We start from the raw sequence: 23,360 nt of genomic DNA on the forward strand, positions 1-23,360 counted from the left end.
AAACGTCTTATGGGGAAGTTTGGTCTGACTGCTGCCTGACTGAGACTGGAATCCAGCAGGGGGGGAAAGTTCATGTCTATATTGCAGTTAAACTCCAATGAGATGGAAACCTTGAGGCGCAGCCTTTGAAGTGGTGAATTGCAGGGTAATATGACCTTGTCACAGCTCCACTTGCTCGTGGGCTTTCTCCAGCTTGCAAAATGTTGTTCTGTATAGTGCCCGCTCAGTGCCCTATCACTTTGCAGCAATGTGCATTGTTATGTGCATACAAAAGATGAGGTGTGAAAAGCAAGTGCCTCCTAGAGCCTTCCATTCTTTTCTACAAGGGGATTGTTTAACCCCTTAAGGACGCAGCTCATTTTCACCTTAAGGACGCAGCCCTTTTTCGCAATTCTGACCACTGTCACTTTATGGATTAATAACTCTGAGATGCTTTTTCCGATTATTCTGATTCTGAGATTAGTTTTTTTCGTGACATATTCTACTTTATGTTAGTGGTAAATTTTCGGCGTTTCCTGCATCCTTTCTTGGTGAGAAATCCCCAAATTTCCTGAAAATTTTGAAAATTTTGCATTTTTCTAACTTTGAAGCTCTCTGCTTGTAAGGAAAATTGATATTCCAAATAAACTTTATATTGATTCACAAATACAATGTGTCTAGTTTGTTGGCATCATAAAATGGACATATTTTAACTTTTTGAAAAAATTTGAGGGCTTCAAAGTAGAGCAGCAATTTTCAAAATTTTCATGAAAATTGCAAAATCTGAAGGGACAGATGTTACAGAACTACAACTCCCAGCATGCCTGGGCAGTCTAGGCATGCAGAGAGTTGTAGTTTGGCAACATCTGGAGAGCTACCGTTTGGGTACCACTGTATTAGTGGTCTCCAAACTGTTACCCTCCAGATGTTGCAAGACTACAACTCCCAGCATGCTGGGAGTTGCAGTTTGGCAACCACTAGAAGGGCAGCAGTAAATATCGCTTTACCGCCACCTTCCTTCCTCCGCCCCCCCCCCACCGTCGCTTCCCAACCTGCGCCGTGATCTCCGCTGCTGTCACCGATGATCGCTGGTCCCCATGGCACCTTCTTTCCAGGTACCGGCTGCCATCTTCTTCCCCCGTTCTGCCCGACATCCAGGGGTGGCAACCCCCTGTCGTGCACTGCCATTGGTCAGAACTCATTTCTGACTAATGGCAGGGGATAGGAGGAGATCGCAGCGCTGCAACCTCGCTCCTATCCCTCAGGATGATCGGGGCTGTCACTGACAGCTCTGATCATCCCTATTTTCCGGGTCACCAGAGACCTGATCAGCCCGGAATAGGAGAAAATCGCATGTCTGAATTGACATGCGATTTTCTCTGATCGCCGACATGGGGAGTTCTCAGGAACCCCCTCAGCAATGTGCCGGGATGCCTGCTGAATGATTTCAGCAGGCATCCCGGTCCGGTCCCCAACCGGCTAGCGGCGGGGACCGGAATTCCCACGGGCGTATGCATACGCCCTATGTCCTTAAGGACTCGGGATGCAGGGCGTATACATACGCCCTACGTCCTTAACAGGTTAAAGGCCTAAGAGATTGAATATTTACATATCATGGAGCTCATGCATTCAAGTGCCATGAATAATCAGACATTAAAATATTATAACGATTATAACTGTTAAATTTTTTTCTTTTAAATTTTCTTTCTTGTAAATGTGAATATAAATGAACTGTTTCAAATGTATTCATGTCGCTGCTCATTTTTGGCTAAGTAGTCAACTGGGAGGTTCTACTCAGAAATTGATGGTTTTCTGTGTATACGTGCCCGCCCACATGACTACATAATGAACAGAGATTTCAATAAATAAATAAAGAATAATTATTCTGCAATGTTTCCTACAAAACTATATACTATAATTCTACTCTCCCTGTTCTCTATTCTTTGCTTGTGTACATTTACTCCTGAGCACTTAGCATTTCCTGAAATCTGGCTGCACGTATGGAAAAACTAAAAAGTGATGGTATGTCCTAGTTTATACAATGGGCAAACCTTTTTAGTATATCAAAAGCATTATACATTATACCTGTACACTATAAATTCTGTATTAACATTACCATGATAAGCACTGATGCTTGGCTGCTGAAATTGCTCCGTGCTTTGTTATGTAAAAATAGAGAACCAGTCCGTGTCTTCCAGTTTTTTCCATTGTCACCTAGAGAATAGTGCACTGTATGTTTCCTCTGTAAAATGTATGACATGTACTATATAAACCATGCATATAATATAGTGGGAAATGGTAAAAGGGTGTGTCCACATGTGAATAACTATATATATATATATATATAGATAGATATTGCAGGAATTTAGCTCTAGGGATTGTCCTTTTGGTCAAAGGAACATATTTCTGCACTCCAACAAACAGGTCCCCACCAACTTCTTTCAGTCTGACACTCGGTCAGGTTTATTGTCAGGAAAACAAAATCAGCGACAGTTCACACTGGAACCAAATAAAAGTCCTGATATGCACAGCCGTCTGTTGTGTGTTACCCTAGAGCCACTGCTCTCACTCAGGGAGTCCACACTTGTGTCCTTCGTAGCCCTTTCTGTGCCCGCTTGGCAATGGACACGATATCTCCCCCTCTAACAGCCACTTCTGTCTAAGGTAGAGCCCAGTCTATTGTTCCTTTATAAGCACACTTCCCATTTCTGCTAGCCTCATTGATTAGGCCACAGGTAGAGGTTTCTCCAGGATCAGGTAGGGAAATACACCCTTTCCTTGTCACTATATATCCTTGTCACAATATATATATATATATATATATATATATATATGCATTGTCTGGTTTAGATCGAGTTACAGCCTGTAATATAGTGCAGGGCTGCATTCATAGCTCTGTTGCATGTCTTTGCAGACTGTGAGGAGCCCAGACGGAAATGCTATGTAAATTCTGCTTCCACCACCCTCCTATGGGAGTTCTGCTGCTCAGTACACATGTCGGAGGCCCTGCAATGGAATTGGAATGGAACTGGCAGAAATCTATAGGTTATCCTTTGATTTCTGCTATAAAATATACCCAAAATAGTGTTCGCCCACTAACACTATCACCTATCCACACCATGGGTAATAAGTGTGTAACGCTGGGGGTCTGACCACTGGGACCCCTACTGATCAAGACAATCCCCCTATGTGATTGGAGCAGTAGTGCACTTGGATGGCCACAAACCTATTCATTGCCTATAGGTCTGACAATGAAAGCCGTGCTCGATCTTTGTCAGTTCTATAGCAGTGCTTCTCCGTATACAATGGGGCCATTGTTCTCTTGATCATTGGGGATCCTGGTGGTTGATCCCCCAGCTATCACAGAATTATCACCTTTTTGTGGATAGGTAATAAATGCTGTTAAGCAGTCAAGCGTACAGAATAGTGAATGTAGCCATTGGTACTAACTTTGGCATGTCGTATTTTCACTTAGTTTTACTAAAGCATTGCCTTTTAAATTGTAAATTTTCTTTTAATTCTATATTTAAACTAGGGGCATAGCTTTAGGGGGTGCAGAGGTAGCAGTCGCATCGCGGCCCTGGTACCTCAGTAGGCGCCAAAGCACATCTGCCCCATAAGATAGCCCTTGTTACAGATTTGGCATCAGGACCCAGAAGCTACAGGTTGTGCCTCTGATGTAAATTGTAGATGACTGTAACGCTTTATAGAGGCTTTCAGGGATAAGACATTGATGGCCTATGGTTGGGACCTTCACCGATCGGCACAATGAAGCTAGGAGTGTTGTTATCCCTAGTACAGCAGATCAACCACGCAAAGCCATGTTCACGTGACCGGACGGAGCTGTAGTATAGAACCAAGCATTCCTACGCGTGTATGGATGTCGCTCTGTTGGGTACTACGGTGAAGAGGCCACAGTACTCCTGTCGGCACTGCCCCTTTGATGTTTTTCAGGAAACCATACTGAAGAGTAGGTTCTGCATGATCCTCATATAGTGTAGAATACCTAATAAACATACACTGTGTTGAATAATCAGCGTATTGAATAAACCACAGAGCAAGACCTGCATTATATGAACAGATAAAAGCAAGATCCTTGGGTAAATTCTGGTACCTTTTTAGGTGTTTGTATATTCATATGTGTACAGCCAAATACTGCTTATTTCCAGTTATTGTGATTTTTAAGTATGGAGGCCCTGCAGTAAACAAATGGGCTAAAGACGGATTTGTAAAAAGAGATTCCGGACGATTTATATTAATAGTACAGGACAGAGAAAGCTCCATTTCAAGCATAACTGTTTTATGATTTTTGCTTTTGTCCTTTTGGTTGTAGATCTTCTTATACTGGATTTTATTTTAAAGTTATGGCTACGTGTGTTCCCAGTGGCAGGCCTGCTGTATCTCTTTATAGTATCTATTATATTGTGGAGACTTTGCCGTTTATAGCCTTTAAGCAAGTTGCGACTGAAGGCTGTAATTTTCTTTTTTAAGTGATTTTCTTTTCCTTCTAATATTGAACTACACTTGAGCTTTGTGTTTCCGAGGTGTCTATATGTTGTACCTGAGGGTTCACAATGCGGTGTTAGGAAACCTACCGCTGAGACCTCCGTGGACGGCAGTGACTACCACGCTGAACGATTACAGCTGGTCGGATTGTTTCTAAATTTGCGTACAATAATTAGAAGTATTTTTACTTTATGTGCCGCTTTTGATCCCAGTGGGTTGTTTGGGAATGTGATTTGATGTTTTGCAGTCGGAAGAATGTGACAGCTCAGTGTGATCTGTCCGGCCGCCCCCTTTGTGTGGATAAAATGTGTCACTTTCCTCTAATCAATTGGTTTATGTGGGTGACAGACTGCGTAACTAAGAATGGAAAAGTGCCAGTATAGTGTAGGACATTTATGGCTGGAAAGGTGGAAACGGTTCCGACTCTCTAGAATGTCTAGAACAAAAAATAGCGTGCTACCATGTTAGTCAGAAGAAGTAATGTATCACCCCATGCAACATGTCTGAAGCAGGCCTCACGTCAGTGTTTCCAACCATTGTGCCTCCGGCTGTTGCAAAACTACAACATTCAGCATGCCCGGGCAACCAAAGGCTGCCCGGGCATACTGGAAGTTGTAGTTTTGCAACAGCTGGAGGCACAATGGTTGGGAAACACTGCCTTACATTATAAATAACTGTCGAACAGCTGCCTCATACACATGCACGCTTGGCTAAGGTGCACATATTCTGAACAAGGAGAGGTAAGTCACTGCCAGGCTCATCTGGTGGATTCTTTCCCGATGAACAAAAGGATCAGGCATGCTCTAATCCAACATGCCTGAGCATTATTTCTCCCGACATTTTCAGCTTGATGGTTGACAGATCCTGACACTAGATGGTTGACAGATCCTGCTGAAATTGCTGCGTTCAGATGACTGTAATCTAATGTGAATGGGCAGCCTTAGATTAGATTCACGCTCCGGAATTTCTGCGTGGAACTTCAAAGCGGAATTCCACTCGGAAATTCCGATACAGCAGAATCCCATTGCTGGCTATGGGATTCCACTGCATAGTGCACACTACCGAATTTCAGCTGTACATATTCTGCCACTAAAAGGATGTTCACGCTCATTTTTTAGGGGGAGTCTGCACTGCAGACATTGTGGCCTATGGGGACGGCAGTGTCCATGCAGGTATTAGCACCGGTGCTGGGCGCACTTGAAATCTCCGGAAGCTTCCTCAGTGTGATGAACCTAGCCTTAGTGTGTTACGTCTCTCTCAAATGTTATTCTTTCCTCATTTTTTCATTTTAAAATATCAATCATGTTAAAAGTATGATCTGTCTGAGTCTGGGTCCTGAGACCCCTTCTGATCTCTAGAACGAATGGGAAGAAGTGCTAAACTGATGTGTGAGAGAACAAACATCTGTTGGATACCTTGGACATCACCTCCTTCAGGAATTAAGGATTGGTCATGTGGAAATCCAGCATTCTCTGTCCCTCTTCACTTCGACTTCCGCCATTGGGTGAGCAGTTTGTAGGCCCCGATAGACTTGAGGTTATCGTCTGATCCCACTATTATAAAGAAATACGGAATGGCTCAACTACCACTAGTAGGGATCGACCGATTATTGGTTTGGACGATATTATCGGCCAATATTCACGATTTTGGACATTTATCGGTATCGGCAATTACCTTGCCGATATGCCGATAATGTCCCGCCCCGCCTCCCCAGCTAGAGACCGCCGCCGCTGCCCCATTGTCTCCCCCATCCCCGGTTTTATAATTACAATAATAATTATAATTATTGGGCCCGGGGGAATAGCCGATAACTTATATCGGAATATCGGTATAAGTTATCGGCTATCGGCCTGAAAGGTCACAGATTATCAGTATCGGCCCTAAAAAATTGATATCGGTTGATCCCTAACCACTAGATGCCACTAAGACACTGAGCAATCCAACCTGACACCTATACCCAAGGTGTAAAAAGGAGGACAATAAATAACAATATTGTTGGAGCTCAAAGTCTATAAGTATTTGGGGCTCTAAAGTTATATACAAATATTATATTTATTAATAACATATAAAAAGACAGGTAAATCACAGGGCCCTTGTGATACCACCTCATATAACCAAATAATAAAAGCACGATAATGCCACCACTAGATATAATCTTGTAAAATATCACCAATAAAATGTTTTTAGTATTGCATACTGAGCCGTCCACTGATGGGTAAATTATAGTTAGTATTGATTCCAATATACTGTTTTTGTGTAGACTTATCTACACAGATTATAAAGGTTTCTTAATGTTTAAATTCCAAGTATAAAAGCACGAGATCCCACTGTTATAAGCATGTTGGACTGCCTTTTATTTCATGTGTATGACCAGGTTAAAGGGGTTTTCTATGAGTAGAAAAACTTGACTGCTTTCTTCCAAAAAGAGTACCTGTCCTCAGGTTGGGGGTGGTTTTACAATTCATTGTAACTAGTACAGAAAGTAGCCTCTGTGAAATCAAATGCTCTGTCTTTTCTTCTGGCGTCATCCATTACATCACTATTACAAGGAATTGGTTGCACAATTTCATATGTTTTCCTTAGGCTGGTTTCCCACCCAAAAATTTGTACAAGCTTGATGGAAGTTGTAAAAATCACCATAGCCATATTAATACAAGCTATAACGTTAAAAGTGGCTTCAAGGTGGAACCTCACTTTAATAGGTACAACATTCACCGGGATTGGTCATGCGCACTGGGGGGGGGGCCCCGTCCGGAATGAGGCAGGCTTCACGAGAACAGCATGTTTCCACAGCACTCACCATTTTCTTTATTTATCAATACATAAAATAAATGACATTATTCACATAAACCAATATTTTTTTTTTCTGTAGATGAAATTCATTATTATAGTTCTACTTGTGATTATTATTTTGCATATAAAAGAAAATGATGTTTATATTTAGCGGTACAATTTAGATTCTAGCTGTCATGAGTTAGAGGTCAGGTAGGCTTTCCATTAGATGACCATAAGTGAAAGGCTTCTGTGCATCTTCAAGTGCTTCTGCAGATTTTCGGAAAAGGCCAGACCTGGTTTCCTTCAGGAGTGTTCATTGTGTTAGAAGGGTCTTCTCTAGTACGGTTACAAGAGCTTAGCCACACTGAAGAGAACCACTGACTGACAGATCTCCTCCTGAAGTGCCAGCCCCCTCATGCCCTTTTCAGAAAGACATTAGAAGCTGCAGAGTATCATCGGCTCAGGTTCCTTTCCATGAACCATTGATGCTTTAAAAAAAGTAACATTTATAGTTGTCTTCTTCCAGGCACCACAACATTTTTTTTCAATTAACTTCTGTGCAAATTAAAAATAAATCATACTCACCTGCCCCGATTTCTGGTTCCTGTGACATGTCATTGCCAGGCAGATTACTGGCTGTGGATAGTGATTGGCTATGCAGTCACTTCCTGTGGGGACAACACATCACAGGGAATCAAGGCAGGGGAGTATGGTTTCTTTTTTATTTTTACAGCACTTTGAGTCAATTTAAATGTCTCTACGGCTGGAATATCCCACTAACCCTTATATCAGTTATTAGAAGCTTAGAATATAAATCATTGGTGGAGAAGGTTAATTGAATTAAGTGTAGTTTTTGGCCGATTTGTGTCCTGAACTTCATGTACATTGTTGCACAGCTCTTTGTACAGTGCATATTTCCCAGCACGTGGTCGTGTTTCTATTGTTGTATACTGTGTTGGGACCGAGCAGCTGGTGCGTGTTAAGATGTGACATCTGCTTGTATTGTCAGTTTGGGTTTATCAAGCCATCCTGGAGGCTTCTGTAGCCCTCTGTTTTCCTAAGAGGAGAAGCATTGTTAGTTGGCTAAAAATGGAGACATTCAGTGTTTGGGCTTGTACAGTACAGGTTAACCCTTTCTTTAGTCTCTTTACCAAGCTCAAACCAATTGTAGTCTGCAGTTAGATTTCCCGGGGATGATAATAACTATCATCCATTGTATTTGACTAAAGCCTCTTCCCTGCTTTGTGCAGCAAACCTTATATTCCATGTGCTGCAATATTGTACCCTCCTCTGCATCACACTGCAGCACCATGCATGTCCTCAATGCAAGTGGTGTACAGTACATCACACATTGTTCTCACTCTGCAGTGTGTTACATATCCTATTTGAATGCAAAATATAGCACTACCTCTAGATGTGTCCCTGCAGCATCTTCTATGGCCGATCTGCAAACCAATCTTCATAGCCACGAGAAATTCTTATGATCCGAGAGAAATAATTGCTGTCATCACCACACTTTATCCCACCATTTATCCTACAGCTTAAAGGAGTAGTCCAGTGGTGACTCAGAGGTGAGCAACTTATCCCCTATCCTAAGGATAGGGGATAAGTTGCAGATCGCGGGGGGTCCGACCGCTGGGGCCCCCTGCGATCTCCTGTATGGAGTGGGAAGGGGGCGTGTCGACCTCCGCACGAGGCGGCGGCCGACACGCCCCCTCAATACAACTCTATGGCAGAGCCGAAGCGCTGCCTTCGGCAATCTCCGGCTCTGCCATAGAGATGTATTGAGGGGGCGTGTCGGCCGCCGCTTCGTGCAGGGGTCGACACCCGCTATCTGGGCCGAGAGCCGGGGCCCCGTACAGAGAGATCGCAGGGGGCCCCAGCGGTCGGACCCCCCGCGATCTCAAACTTATCCCCTATCCTTAGGATAGGGGATACGTTTTTCACCACTGGACTACCCCTTTAAATGCCATCACTACATCACAGAATGCCCTTTAGTGTACAGTGGTCTCTCATTGTATGTTGAAACCATTGTATGTTGAGACCAGAACTCTATGGAAACCTGGTAATTGGTTCTGAAGCCCCCAAAATGTCATCCGAAAAAAGAAAAAGTGAGGATTAAAGAAAAATAAGTAGATAACTAATACAGATAAAGCAATTCCATACATATAAAAGTAAGGGTGCATGCACACTACGTTTCTTAAGATACGGGACTGTATACAGCTGGGGAGAGGGGGGCGGGGCAACCGCACGCTGCCATATGCGGTCCCGTATCTAATGTATTTCAATGAGCGGTCGGCTCCGTTTTGGCCCGTATACGGTTTCCCGACCGGACCTAAAAACGTAGTCAACAGCGTTTTTAGGTCCGGTCAGGAAACTGTATACGGGGCAAAACAGAGCCAACCGGAGGCAGCGTTTCACTCCGGTCGCTCATTGAAATACATTGGATACGGGACCGCATAGGGCAGCGTGCGGTTGCACCGCCACTGACTCTCCGCCCCCCTCTCCCCAGCCGTATATGGTCCCGTATCTTAACATGCACCCTAAGAAAGATCTGCTGAGAGCTGTAAATCACTGTCTGTGTCAGTGTTTCCCAACCAGGGTGCCTCCAGCTATTACAAAACTACAACTCCCAGCATGCCCGGACAGCCGTTGGCTGTCCGGGCATGCTGGGAGTTGTAGTTTTGCAACAGCTGGAGACACCCTGGTTGGGAAACAATGGTTTATGTAGTGGACAGGAGCTTCTTCAGGATCATATACAGTACACACAGTGTCCCAAATGGAGTCACCCTTACTTGGTGTCCAAAGGAGCAGCTAACCCCGGCACAGGTAAGGAGTAGTACAGAACTTGTAGTTCCTCCCTGTACTGTAGGGGGCGCTACCAGACATCAGTCAGTGCATGCACTTCAGTAATACAGGCGATTTACCAGCAAAATGCCCATTCTGATTGGTCAGTTCCTCCAGTTGTGACAGCTATCACAGATCTGGACTGTCTGTAGCATTGTATGTTATGTCTGGTTTCAAGTTACAATGGTCCAGAAAAGACCATTGTATGTTGAGGCCATTGTAAGTTGAGGGATCACTGTATATTCACGCAAGGAAATCTGCAGTTAAAATTTGCAGTGTGTATTCAGTGCCTTTAGGCTATTTTACATGGGCCTATTATTGGGCAAATGAGTGTCCTCATTCCCAATAATCACCTGTGTAAAAGGACCAGCGATCAGCCAACGTCTCCCCATAGTCTCATACAGCTTATAGTTCAGGTCCTAAAATAAGTTAAAATGAGTTGAAAATAAATATCCTGAAAATAATGTATGTTCTCATTGTAATACATACACTAATAAGAATAGGGAGTGCCAGGCGTCAGATTTTACCTAAGAAACTCCCTTTGAAATGACAGGTTACAGAGAAATGATTACGGATTCTGGCTGCTTTCCTTTTTATGTTTCATTTAGACTTTCTTATTTCTAATGCTAATACATGTCACTTGATCCCAATGTTGAGGCATCACTAGTGTTACACCGAGACATTCAGTCCCTATTTTATGGTCAATGATTAACATCTAATAGATGTTTGATAACACATAATGATTATTGTTTGTTGGTATCTGTTGAGGATTTGGTATTTTTTTGGCAAAAAAAAAGCACCACAGACTACTATTGCATGGCATGGCAGTGTGAACAGAGCCTATATGTCAGATGGGTTTTGTACTCAAGTTTTTACCATAGTCACATGCCTTTTTAAAAATAACTTCCTGTGCCATAATTTAAGAAGAAATAAATGAGTTAAATGGCTTCTCACAAGTATTTACATTAAACTTTTTTGTAACATACAAAATTGCTGATCAATCTGGACTGTGCAGATGAATGTCTCTGTAACATGGTGTGTCTTGAAGCATTCCATGATTTGCTTTTGCTGTATTCATACGGAATGTGATTCTGACAAAATCGGAGGTATATGAAGGTACAGTAAGGCCCCATACACTTTTATAAGTGCTGTACTATGGCATCTTAAAGTGTACCTGTCACCTAACAAACTTTTAATATAGTGTTCCTTGTGTAATTAGCAGACACTTTCCCATTCACTCGCTTTTAAAATTATCAATATAAATATGTTTTAAATGTAATAGAAAAAATGTTCTGTTCCCTGCCAAAATGAATACAGTGAGTTTGGTCTCCTCCCAGCCTGGCAGGAGACCAAACTCAGGAAGTGCTTCTCTGCACTGAGCTTGATTGACAGCTGCACAAAGCCTCACTGAAACATGCACAGAGTTTGAAGTCTTCTATTCATCACAGAACTGCAACGATGTGAGGGCGGAAGTGGTCCCCCAGCAGGCTTCAGTGATGTCATGCCTGCTGGGAAACACCCACTTTCTCATGTTGGGAGATTGCACTAAGTGAGCAATAATAAAGGTATGATACACAGCTTTTTAAAATTATGAAATTGGTTTTAAGGGTGGGAGTAGTGTAAGGAGTAGTTAGGAAACATATCCTGAGTTAGTTTAGGAAAGTTTATTTGGTGACAGGTACTTTTTGTAAGAGTGTATGAAGACCTTACAAAGAGCATATCTCACTCTGGAGGACCTGTCCTGTCTTGCATCACACTGACAGCACACTGATGTGGAGGGGAACTGTGTAAAGCTTGATTTCTCCAGTGGTGGCGCTGCAAGGAATTGAACGCTTACTGCCAAATTGCCCCACAGATTGCAGCTGTTTGCATGGAGTCCCATCAGGAAGACATTTTTTGATGATTTTAAAGTTATTGTGATTATAAAAAAAACAACCTTTGACATGTCGCACATGAACATGTAAAACATTTTGATTGTTTGTTGTCTCAGTGCTGAGACCCTCGCCAATCTCTAGATATGGCTGAAAGAAGTGTGCAGCATTGTAAATCTATGGAGCGCACCGTCACACACTTCTCTTGACTATATCTTGAGATTGTCCGGGACCCCAACTAAGCAAAACTTTTGACATATCTGTGTGACATGTTAAAAATATTTTTCGTTTAAATGACAGTAACTCGAGTAAGTCAAAACCCTTTTAACAAGTTGAGACTGTCAAAATTTAAGGACCACTTTAACCTGATGATAATTCTTCTTTATGTAAACGTAATATTTTTAGCTGCACGACATTCAGATTTTTAGAAGAGTTTGTTCAGCCCCCTAAATTAAAGAAACCAAAAACACTCTCAATACTTCTACTCTAATGGTTCCCGCCAACCCCTCCTTCTTAGTCCCTCTTAGCCTGGAAGCAAAGACCATTGGGAAGTTGAGTAGAACCAGATCAGGAACATCTGGAGAAGGGTAAGGTAAGTATGACTTCTTTTATATTTTTACAGCATTCTGTGTTGTGTTAAAAAAAAGGGTGGACAACCCCTTTAACTCTGTTTCGCGTTGTAAGGGTGCTGATGGACTACATTTGAAAAATAATTGCCCAGGGTACAGTATAGGATTGTGGTGAGTAGTGAAACCTACGATTCGCTTTTCTTTCTGACATTGTTTGATTATACAGAGCTGGAGTGACAGGGTTAATCAATAAGCTGTCAGTAATTGTCTTTCCTGGATTGTAGCCTGTGCTTATCATTCATGTACACATTACATTGACCATAAGGTCATGGCACTGCCATTAGAGATGTGCCTTTAACAGCTAAATCCTTACTATTATGTTACATAGATGGACAAGATGTTTTATTGTTCTTAATGGGATTTTCCAGGTAAACCATCTACCTGCTGTGCCATAAAACATAAAAGAACGTATATTTACCTCCCACAATCCCCCAGCCCAGCAGCTCTCATATCTTTCGGTCCCCGCCACTGTGATGTTCTTCCTCCTTCTTTTAGTTCTGTCCCACTCCCCCGCTCTGCTCTGTGATTGGGAAGTGGTACATAATTGGTAGACGGAAGAAGAACACAAGAGTGGGGACCAGAAAATGTATGAGCTGCTGCGTCGGGGGAGGTAATTATACGTTCGTTTATTGTTTTACGGCAGGGGGAGTCAGATAGAAAATTATAAGGTTTCCTGGAAAACCCATCTAACTAGTTGAATGTTCTGTGGTTTACATAGCCTCACTGGAATATACATAGTCATTTTTTATGCATATTTGAAAGATCATTTTATTCTATGTTGGATATGTAAACAGATATAATGTAGATTACCCAAACTAGGCTCTGATTCCAACAATCAAATACATACTCTATATATATATATATATATATATATATATATATATATATGGGCATAGAGACTGCACCTAGAGTACCAGTCTACATGTGGATAATGATTAACACTAAGTACACAGTTACTGTGACAATTACTGCAATAGAATGACACCACGGCAGTGCAAACTTCAGTTCAGTCTACAGATGAAAGCACATGGTAAACACTAAGCAGATTCTGCTGAATGATGTTTTTTGGATTGCTGATTTAAAAGGGTATTCCAGTGAAAAACAATTTTTTTCACATCAACTGGCTCCAGAAAGTTAAACAGACTTGTAAATTACAATGAAAAGAAAACGTTCAGCGGAGACTACTGCATACCGGGGTCCGGTACACGGGGAGCTGGATCACAGCAAGGGCGCAGAGAGTGTGGCGCTCGGAGGCTATGCCGGCAGTTTTGCACGTAAGTGCGCGCTTCTTCCGGCCTCTAAGGCCGGAAGAAGCACGCACTTACGTGCGAAACTGCCGGCGTAGCCTCCGAACGCCACACTCTCTCTGCGCCCTTGCTGTGATCCAGCTCCCTGTGTACCGGACTCCGGCATGCAGTAGTCTCCGCTGAACGGTGAGTGCACCTACGTTTTCTTTTCATTGTATTCTTCTGATACTTCACACTTGTTTGTGTGCACCTCGCAGGAAACATTAAAGGAGTAGTCCAGTGGTGACCCAGTGGTGAACAACTTATCCCCTATCCTAAGGATAGGGGATAAGTTGCAGATCACGGGGGGTCCGACCGCTGGGGCCCCCTGCGATCTCCTGTACGGAGCCCCGACAGCCCGCGGGAAGGGGGCGTGTTGACCTCCACACGAAGCGGCGGCCGACACGCCCCCTCAATACAACTCTATGGCAGAGCCGAAGCGCTGCCTTCGGCAATCTCCGGCTCTGCCATTGAGATGTATTGAGGGGGCGTGTCGGCCGCCGCTTCGTGCGGGGGTCGACACCCGCTATCTGGACGGAGAGCCTGGCCCCCGTACAGAGAGATCGCAGGGGGCCCCAGCGGTCGGACCCCCCGCGATCTCAAACTTATCCCCTATCCTTAGGATAGGGGATAGGTTTTTCACCACTGGACTACCCCTTTAACATAGGTACCGGGGTTTGACCGCCATCCAGTCCAGGTGATATACGCCCTCAGAGTGCTCTCCCCTTTCTTGTCTTTATATATTGAGACTTTTAAATTACTTCTATTAAAAAAATCTTAATCCTTCCAGTACTTATCAGCTGCTGAAGTTAAGTTGTCCTTTTCTGTCTGACCACAGTGCTCTATGCAGACACTTCTGTCTGTCTCAGGAACTGTCTAGAGCAGGAGAGGTTTGCTATGGGGATATTGGCTCCTACTCTGGACAGATCCTGAGACAGACAGAGGTGTCAGCAGAGAGCACTATGATCAGACTGAAAAGAAATTAAAAAGAAAAGAACTTCCTCTGCACCATACAGCAGCTGATAAGTACTGGAAGGATTAAGATTTTTTAATAGAAGTCATTTACAAATCTGTTTAACTTTCTGGAGCCAGTAGTTTTTTTTTTACCGGAATCCCCTTTAATGTCCATACATGATCTTCATGAAAAATATGGACAAGGCTTGACAGAGATAAATTACTTCCGTCTATTTATTTCATACTTAATTTTATGCTTTGTCACTTTACGTTGGATGTTAGAAGAAATGTGGAGTAATGCATCTTTAGGTTATTGGATGGATATTTTTTATGTAAATAACAACATGGTGTGAATCTAGCCATGTGCGCAACTCTCACACACTGCATAATCTGCAAGTAAATCCTTGTGTTCACACGTTATGGATGAAATCAGTATCAAAATTCGCAAAAAAAAAAAAAAAATTCCAGGACTGGGTTTTACATTTTCACAACATGTCTGTAGGTCTGTGCAGATGTTTTCTGCAGCTTGTGAATGGAGTATTGTAAAATCCTATTTTCTTAAACTGGACAGTGCTTTGTTGCTGCTTTATAGGGTATCCTATATAGTACCGTATTTTTCGCCGTATAAGACGCACTTTTTCTTCCCCAAAACTGGGGGGGCGGGGAAGTTTGTGCGTCTTATACGGCGAATACACACCTATCTGGTCCGTCCCTGCGGCCATCAACGGCCGGGACCCACGGCTAATACAGGATATCACCGATTGCAGGGATGCACTGTATTAACCCTTCAGACATGGCGATCAAAGCTGACCGCCGCGTCTGAAGTGAAAGTCGGGCTGTTCAGAACCACCGTGGTGAAATCGCGGCATCCCGAACAGCTTACAGAACACCGGGAGGGACCTTACTTGCCTCCTCGGTGTCCGCTCCGTTCCGGGATCCCCTGCATGGCGGCGCTCTCCTTCGTCATCATCACGTCGTCGTGCACGCCGTCCCGTCATCCAATAGGAGCGGCGTGCCTAGCGACGTGATGACAGCGACGGAGAGCGTGGATCCCGGGGAAGAAGACGTCCGGAGCGACGGGGACGCGGCGACAGCGATGGAGCGACATCCAAGGCATCAGTGATGGGTCCGGAGCGGCGGGGACACGTGAGTAATACCTCCTATACCAGTGGTCTTCAACCTGCGGACCTCCAGATGTTGCAAAACTACAACTCCCAGCATGCCCGGACAGCCAACGGTTGTCCGGGCATGCTGGGAGTTGTAGTTTTGGAACATCTGGAGGTCTGCAGGTTGAAGATCACTGTTGGGTGCAGAATCTTTTTTTTCTAGATTTTGCACCTTTAAAATTAGGTGCGTCTTATATGCCGGTGCGTCCTATAGGGCGAAAAATACGGTAATATACTCCACTATTTTAACAATATCCATGCAAAATAAAAAGCCCCTCTTTCTTCAACCCTCTGCTACTTTAAACTCCACAAGCAGCTGTATTTCCCAGGAATGCATTGCAGTCTTGCCCTTGGTAATTCGCCTAGTTACCTGAGGTCATTACTTATGTCTTCCACCTTTGACCTGCATAGAGAGTAGTTTCTCACACACAGCTCTAAAGAGCTTTACATTTTTTACAACAATACCTGTGGGATTCCATTGGTATCCAGTGTCCTAACCTCTGTCCCAGCCCCATTATGAGCAGTTGTAATGGAGCTCCATAATGCGGATGGGAACATGGCCTAACTTATCTTTCTTATATCCTAATTTTTATTTGTGTAAATGAGCATCAAGTGCCAATAGGGTTGGGCGGACCACCTCAAGTGCCCAGCATTTCCATCCCCTGAAGCACATAGCGCAGAGGCTGCCAATCAAATCAAACACAGGAGGAGGAGGATGCAAGCAGAGATAGGGGATGGAAATGATGGGCACTTGAGATGATTAGCCCAACCCTATGGGCACTTGATGTTCATTTGCTTTAATGAAAAAAAAAAAAACACACATTGCTTAAAGGGGTATTCCGGCTTTATACATCTTATCCTTATCCAAAGCATAGGAGATAAGATGTATGGTCGCAGGGGTCCTGCCACTGGCGACCCCATGATCTCTGTGCAGCCCCCGGCATTCTGTGCCTCCGAGATGGGGACGTGACGTCATGGCCACTCCCCTTGTGACGGCACTCCACTACATTCATGTCTATTGGAGGGGTCGTGATGGCCGTCACGCCCCATCCCATAGACATGAATGGAGGAAGCATGGCGTGATGTCACTCTCCTGTGCCCCCTTCTGACCAGTCTAAGTAAAGTCTTATATTCCCCATGAACTAACAATTCTGGGGCACCGTGCATGGCGCTGTCCCTATGTTATTGTTACGGTTATTCTTATGAATAATGTTTATCAATTTATTAATGAGTTCCTAGGAGGAATACCAGAGGAACAGCACAGAAAATGATGCACTTAGAAATGATGTTCCAGAATTGTATCTTTATAGGGAAATCACGTATTTACTAAAACAGATAAGCCAAGAGAGCCGACAGATCCATAACAAATCTTTCAACCACAACCACTTGTGTGTCTGATCTTGGATTGCGTGTCTCAGCGGCCTGCTGGGGATGAGATAAATACTATAGAGAAATTGCTTTCCCACTGGTGAAGTGTATACAAGACACCTCAATTTATAAAAAGGAAATAAGAAGCTCTTGGTTGTAATTTCAGATGTCTATAATACAGTTGAAATGGCAAAGTGATAATTATTTTAAATGAAGGTGTAGCTGAAACTTTCCTCCGCTTCTTAGAGCCAATGTGGTTATTTTTAGACTTTATTGGATTGTTATTGCAGTCTGTGCTGTAAGCCCATCTCGCCCGTGACCCTAACAAATAGACTAACGTGTTGAGATGTCAGTGCACATTGACTAATACAGAAAAGCTATCCCAGTAAATGATTAGAATCTCCCAGTGGTGGAGGATCATTATTTTCTAGCAGTCATTCCATGTGAATAGTCAACTTGTTGCAGCCTGACCATTTTATAGGATACTGCTGCACCTGCGGTGCTTCTCTAGCATTTTGCATTGGCTCTTTTTCCCTTAAGATTCTGGATTGTTAAAGCGCACCTGTCAGATCACCCCCCCAAAAAAAAACTGTTATATGTTGCTCAGTATCTCACCCTGATCATGTACATGTCATTTGTATGTGTCTATGACCTATATTTCTCTCAGAATTAGCTTTATTTCTGAATTACCTTAATGTTGTTGACCAGAAGCAGGGGGCGGGTCCCTTTCTTCTCCTCAGGTGATAACCACTCCCCTCCTCCCTCACTCTCCTCAGTCACTGGTCTCAGGAGTGAGCATCTGTAACCCTTTCCTTTCTGGTTTTATGCTATACACACTGCGTGCTTACAGCTTTTGCAAAACTACAGCTCCCAACATGCCCACACATCCTTTGAGTTGTAGTTTTGCAACAGTGGTAAAACTCAGATTTACAGCAGTGTTGCTGCAGGCTGTGTTCCTCCTACTGTTGCAAAACTACAACTCCCAGCATGCCCACACATCATTTGGCTGTGCAGACATGCTGGGAGGTGTAGTTTTGAAACAGCTGGAGGTATATGCTTGTAGTCTACCTGTATTAGAGATACACACACACACACACACATTGACTTCATTTATTCATACACATGCACATAACCTAGACAACACAGATTTACACACATACATATATATACACACACATATACATGCAGGGGCACTTAGTTTTTAAACAAAAAATCCTCCATTCATACCCCATCTTCAGTCACCAGCTTCTTTCATCATCTGCTCACAGGCAGCAGTGTACTCCCGCCCCTCCCCCCTTCTCCTCACACGAGGAGACTGTGAAGTAAATACAGACAGTGAGGGAGCCAATCATAGCAGCTGCAGACCTGTCAATCATGAAGTGGGTCCATGATGTAGGTGATGACGAGTGGACACAGCCAGGCTGGTATATATCCCAGGAGGCAGGGAGGCAATTGTTTGGCTGGATTTTTCAGTATGAAGTACTAAAATTTTATAATGAAAACAATTGCAAAACCTATTGGTTTTTCATTCTTTACAACATATGAAAAGTTTTTATATCTGACAGTGCCCATTTAGGTGATTTCTTACATACAGGACTTTGAGCATTGTGCAATAACTTAAGTGTTCCTCTGATGAATTGATGCTTTCTAGACCCAGGCTTCTAAGTAGGGCCTATTAAGTTGTTACCTAGGTATAAATGGGATTTGTTTCCAGTTTGCATATATGGCCGTTGTACATTTTGCATGAATACTGCTCTCTGGGGATGGATATCTGTAATGGATAGAAGCATCAGGCTCTCCATTCAGGTTCATTTGTTCTTTTTTTTATTTGTGGTCAGTTCAGAGGTTTTAGACAAATTGGGCAGCTGGTCATCTCCACAATGTACCCCTCACCCTCTTAGCTGTTGTCTCCATCCATTGCCTGCCCTGTCACCACCATCATGTCTATAGAAACTCTAATGAAATGTATAACTGACACCCAAATGCTGATGCAAGACACTATGGAAAGTGGATTATCTAAATAAATGAATAAAATACATAAAAAATCCTATTCTTTTTATTCAACACCTTACAAATATTACAAACATGAGATATAATATAAGGGATTCCAAAAGGCAACACCCTGTGGATGGATCTGGTTCTAGTATTCTAACATGTTAAAATGTATTGCAAGTAGAAAAGTTCACACAGTACTAAGGCATCGTTCACAAGACCCTTTAGCCCCATTATATATGCAGCGCGGTTGGCCGGTACGATGGTAGTTTAGCAGATTAAAAATATTTTTTTTTCTTCGGAAAACTATCGGATCCTCTACCTACTCCAATCAAGCCAATGGGATCTCTTGGGACCCGGTGGTGACCCGGTGATTAGAGATGAGCGAACTTACAGTAAATTCGATTCGTCACGAACTTCTCGGCTCGGCAGTTGATGACTTTTCCTGCATAAATTAGTTCAGCTTTCAGGTGCTCCGGTGGGCTGGAAAAGGTGGATACAGTCCTAGGAGACTTTTTCCTAGGACTGTATCCACCTTTTCCAGCCCACCGAAGCACCTGAAAGCTGAACTAATTTATGCAGGAAAAGTCATCAACTGCCGAGCCGAGAAGTTCGTGACGAATCGAATTTACTGTAAGTTCGCTCATCTCTACCGGTGATGTCAGTTGTGCTCCTACCTATTTTGGCGGCCTTTGGGCAAAAAAAAGAGTCGAATGGGATGATGCGCTTTGGGAATGTGAATGTAGCCTAAGAGATCTATACTTCTATCCTGTATCAAGTCTTCTCCAACCAATCTAGCCCCAGTGCATTAGCAAATTACTAGTTAAAAATTTACGTAAAGTGCATAATCCCCAAGCACTTGGGGCGGTACATCATGCTCCTGCTTCCTGAAATACGCTATATTTATAATGCGTTATTAATAAAATCTGGCATGTATATTAATAATGTTGGATAGTACCTTTACTCTTTTTTTGCCGGTGATTCTCTGTGTAATGGAGTTTTTAGCTATTACTTTTTTATTTTTTATTTTTGGGGGACAAGTTTAGCACACTGTGCCCAGCCCTGTTGTTTTTTTCTTTTGCCTTGTAAATTACGCTTTTGTATTAGAGATTAGCCATCATTTTTTGCAGTGTAACCAAAGATTGAAAACTTCTTCCACATTTGTGTTATCATATTACTTGTGCTATTAAATGAAAGCATTATAATAATAAAGATGTAATAGGATTTGTTAAACTACAATGTGATAATCTGGTAGGTTAATGTGAAGGCGCTATACCAACTGTATTATCATCGGTTTCCCTATTGGTATTGTATGTGTGTGTGTTGGAAAGAGGTAGGGGATGGGTGGTATACCGGTTCATACGGAATACCGAAATTTTTGTGCTGAACGATATTCATTTTTCCCCACACCGCAATACCGGTTTGGCCCCTCCCCCTCGGGAATGAACGAATGAATTATCAGCCCAGCGCTGCGCTGTCCCCATCAGGGAACTAATCATATGTTGTCCGCGAGCGCTGTTCTGCACCCCCCCCCAATTAATTATCAGCCCAGCGCTACTACTCACATATGTCACCTGCAAGCGCTGCCCTCCTCGTCCTGTTTGTTGCGGCCGTCGGCAATGACACTCTATACCAGTGGTCTTCAACCTTAAGATGTTGCAAAACTACAACTCCCAGCATGCCCGGACAGCCAACGGCTGTCCGGGCATGCTGGTAGTTGTAGTTTTGCAACATCTGGAGGTCCTCAGATTGCAAACCACTGCTCTATACTGTATCCCTATGCCCGGGCTGCAAAAGGTAAACAAAATAAACTTTAAAGAAAAACTGTCAGATATTTTCTCCCGCACTATCCACAGGTACTGGTGGATAGTGCGGGAGACGCTGATTAAAACGAGCCCTACCTTGTCCGGATCTGCGCCGCCGTTCTCCCGCAATTGTAGTTTTATTATTTGTTGAAATCTTCCTGTAACTGGCACGGGGGGGGGGGCTTCTGTGCTTAACTGGCACTGACGTCAGCGCCGCTTATGAATGTTCATCCCCCCTCCCTCCAGCTCTCCCTCTCTTCGCCGCTCCTAACTGGAGGGAGAGGGGATGAATATTCATAAGCGGTGCTGACGTCAGTGCCAGTTAAGCGCAGAAGCCCCGCCCGTGCCAGTTACAGGAAGATTTCAACAGATAATAAAACTTCAATTGCTGGAGAACGGCAGGGCGGATCCGACCAAGGTAGGGCTCGTTTTATCAGCGTCTCCTGTACTATCCACCAGTACCTGTGGATAGTGCGGGAGAAAATATCTAACAGTTTTCCCTTTAACTCACCTTCCCCGTCGGTCCGGACTTGCTTCCCAGGGAATGGAATGGCGGACAGCCATCAGCCTATTACCTGCCGCAGCGATGTTCCTCCTCGGTCGGTGAAAGGCTGAGCGCACTGTCATGTAAGAAGCCGGCCAGAGCTCCTTACATGACAGTGGGCTCAGCCTATCATCGGCCGAGGCGGAACTTCACTGCGGCCGGTGATAGGTTGACGGCTCTCCGACGCTCCCGTCCCGTGCGTAAGGCCGACGTCGGAACATGCGTTAGTTTATTTTGTTTACCTTTTGCAACCCGGGCATAGGGATACTGCATAGTATAGAAAGTGTCAGCGCCAGCGGCTGCAACAAACAGGAGGGCCAGGAGGCAGCGCTTGCGGGTGACATGTGAGTATTTACCCCGATGGGGACAGCACAGTGCAGGGCTTATAATTAATTTTGGGGGAGGGGAGGAGGAATACCGTTATGTAGCGTGGAACCGCCATAAGTTACAAAAATACCGCAATACACATATTTGGCCATACCGCCCAGCCCTAGATAGAGGCCTTATAACTTACCAGCTGTGGATATTATGTACCCATGAAAGTTCTCCTAAAGTAACATGTAACTGCTGGGCTTGTGACAAATATCTTAGAAATGCTCAGACGTGATGGGGGTGATACGGGTCTGAACTTGCTACTGTGGGAACATTTCTGTGCTATATCCTCTTTCAGTGTTTTAGATGGTTCTCAGCTGTGACCCAATGTACATTCCCAAGTCTGCATTACTGGAGGCAGTGTCACTAAACCCTCTGCCTGGTACATTGACCCATTGCCTACGCATGCATGCTGGCATTGATCTTAGGGCATGGGCAGACGCCCTCTTCTCTCATGAGGGAAGTGAGGATTGGGTATATTCAAAAGTAAACCTCTTTATTTCCCCTTACGGATAGGTAGACTAGTATGTAGGTTGGATCCACTGACTTTTCTCTACTTTATTTGAGCAGCTTTATTACTTAAAGGGGTATTCCAGGCAAAAACGTCTTTATATACATCAACTGGCTCCAGAAAGTTAAACAGATTTGTAAATTACTTCTATTAAAAAAAAAAAATCTTAATCCTTTCAGTACTTATGAGCTTCTGAAGTTAAGTTTGTTCTTTTCTGTCTAAGTGCTCTCTGATGACACCTGTCTCAGGAAACGCCCAGTTTAGAAGAGGTTTGCTATGAGGATTTGCTTCTAAACTGGGCGTTTCCCGAGACAGGTGTCATCAGAGAGGACTTAGACAGTAAAGAACAACCTTAACTTCAGAAGCTCATAAGTACTGAAAGGATTAAAGGGGTATTCCAGGCCAAAACTTTTTTTATATATCAACTGGCTCCGGAAAGTTAAACAGATTTGTGAATTACTTCTATTAAAAAATCTTAATCCTTCCAATAGTTATTAGCTTCTGAAGTTGAGTTGCTGTTTTCTGTCTAACTGCTTTCTGATGACTCCCGTCCCAGGAGCTGTGCAGTTCCTATGGGGATATTTTCCCATCATGCACAGCTCCTGGGACGTGGCATCATCATTGAGCAGTTAGACAGAAAACTTCAGAAGCTAATAACTATTGGAAGGAGTAAGATTTTTTAATAGAAGCAATTTACAAATCTGTCTAACTTTCCGGAGCCAGTAGGTAAATATAAAAAAGTTTTTGCCTGGAAT

At 43.5% G+C, this 23,360-nt stretch overlaps 1 protein-coding gene across 5 annotated transcripts in view; it reads left to right on the forward strand.

Moving 5' to 3' along the window:
- The window catches only part of AGAP1 (ArfGAP with GTPase domain, ankyrin repeat and PH domain 1), a 476,005-nt gene that overhangs the window by 93,119 nt on the left and 359,526 nt on the right, over positions 1-23,360 (forward strand). The window lies entirely within an intron of this gene.

Source organism: Hyla sarda, chromosome 8 (genome assembly GCF_029499605.1).
Source record: "Hyla sarda isolate aHylSar1 chromosome 8, aHylSar1.hap1, whole genome shotgun sequence".
In the NCBI taxonomy this organism is placed as follows: Eukaryota; Metazoa; Chordata; class Amphibia; order Anura; family Hylidae; genus Hyla; species Hyla sarda.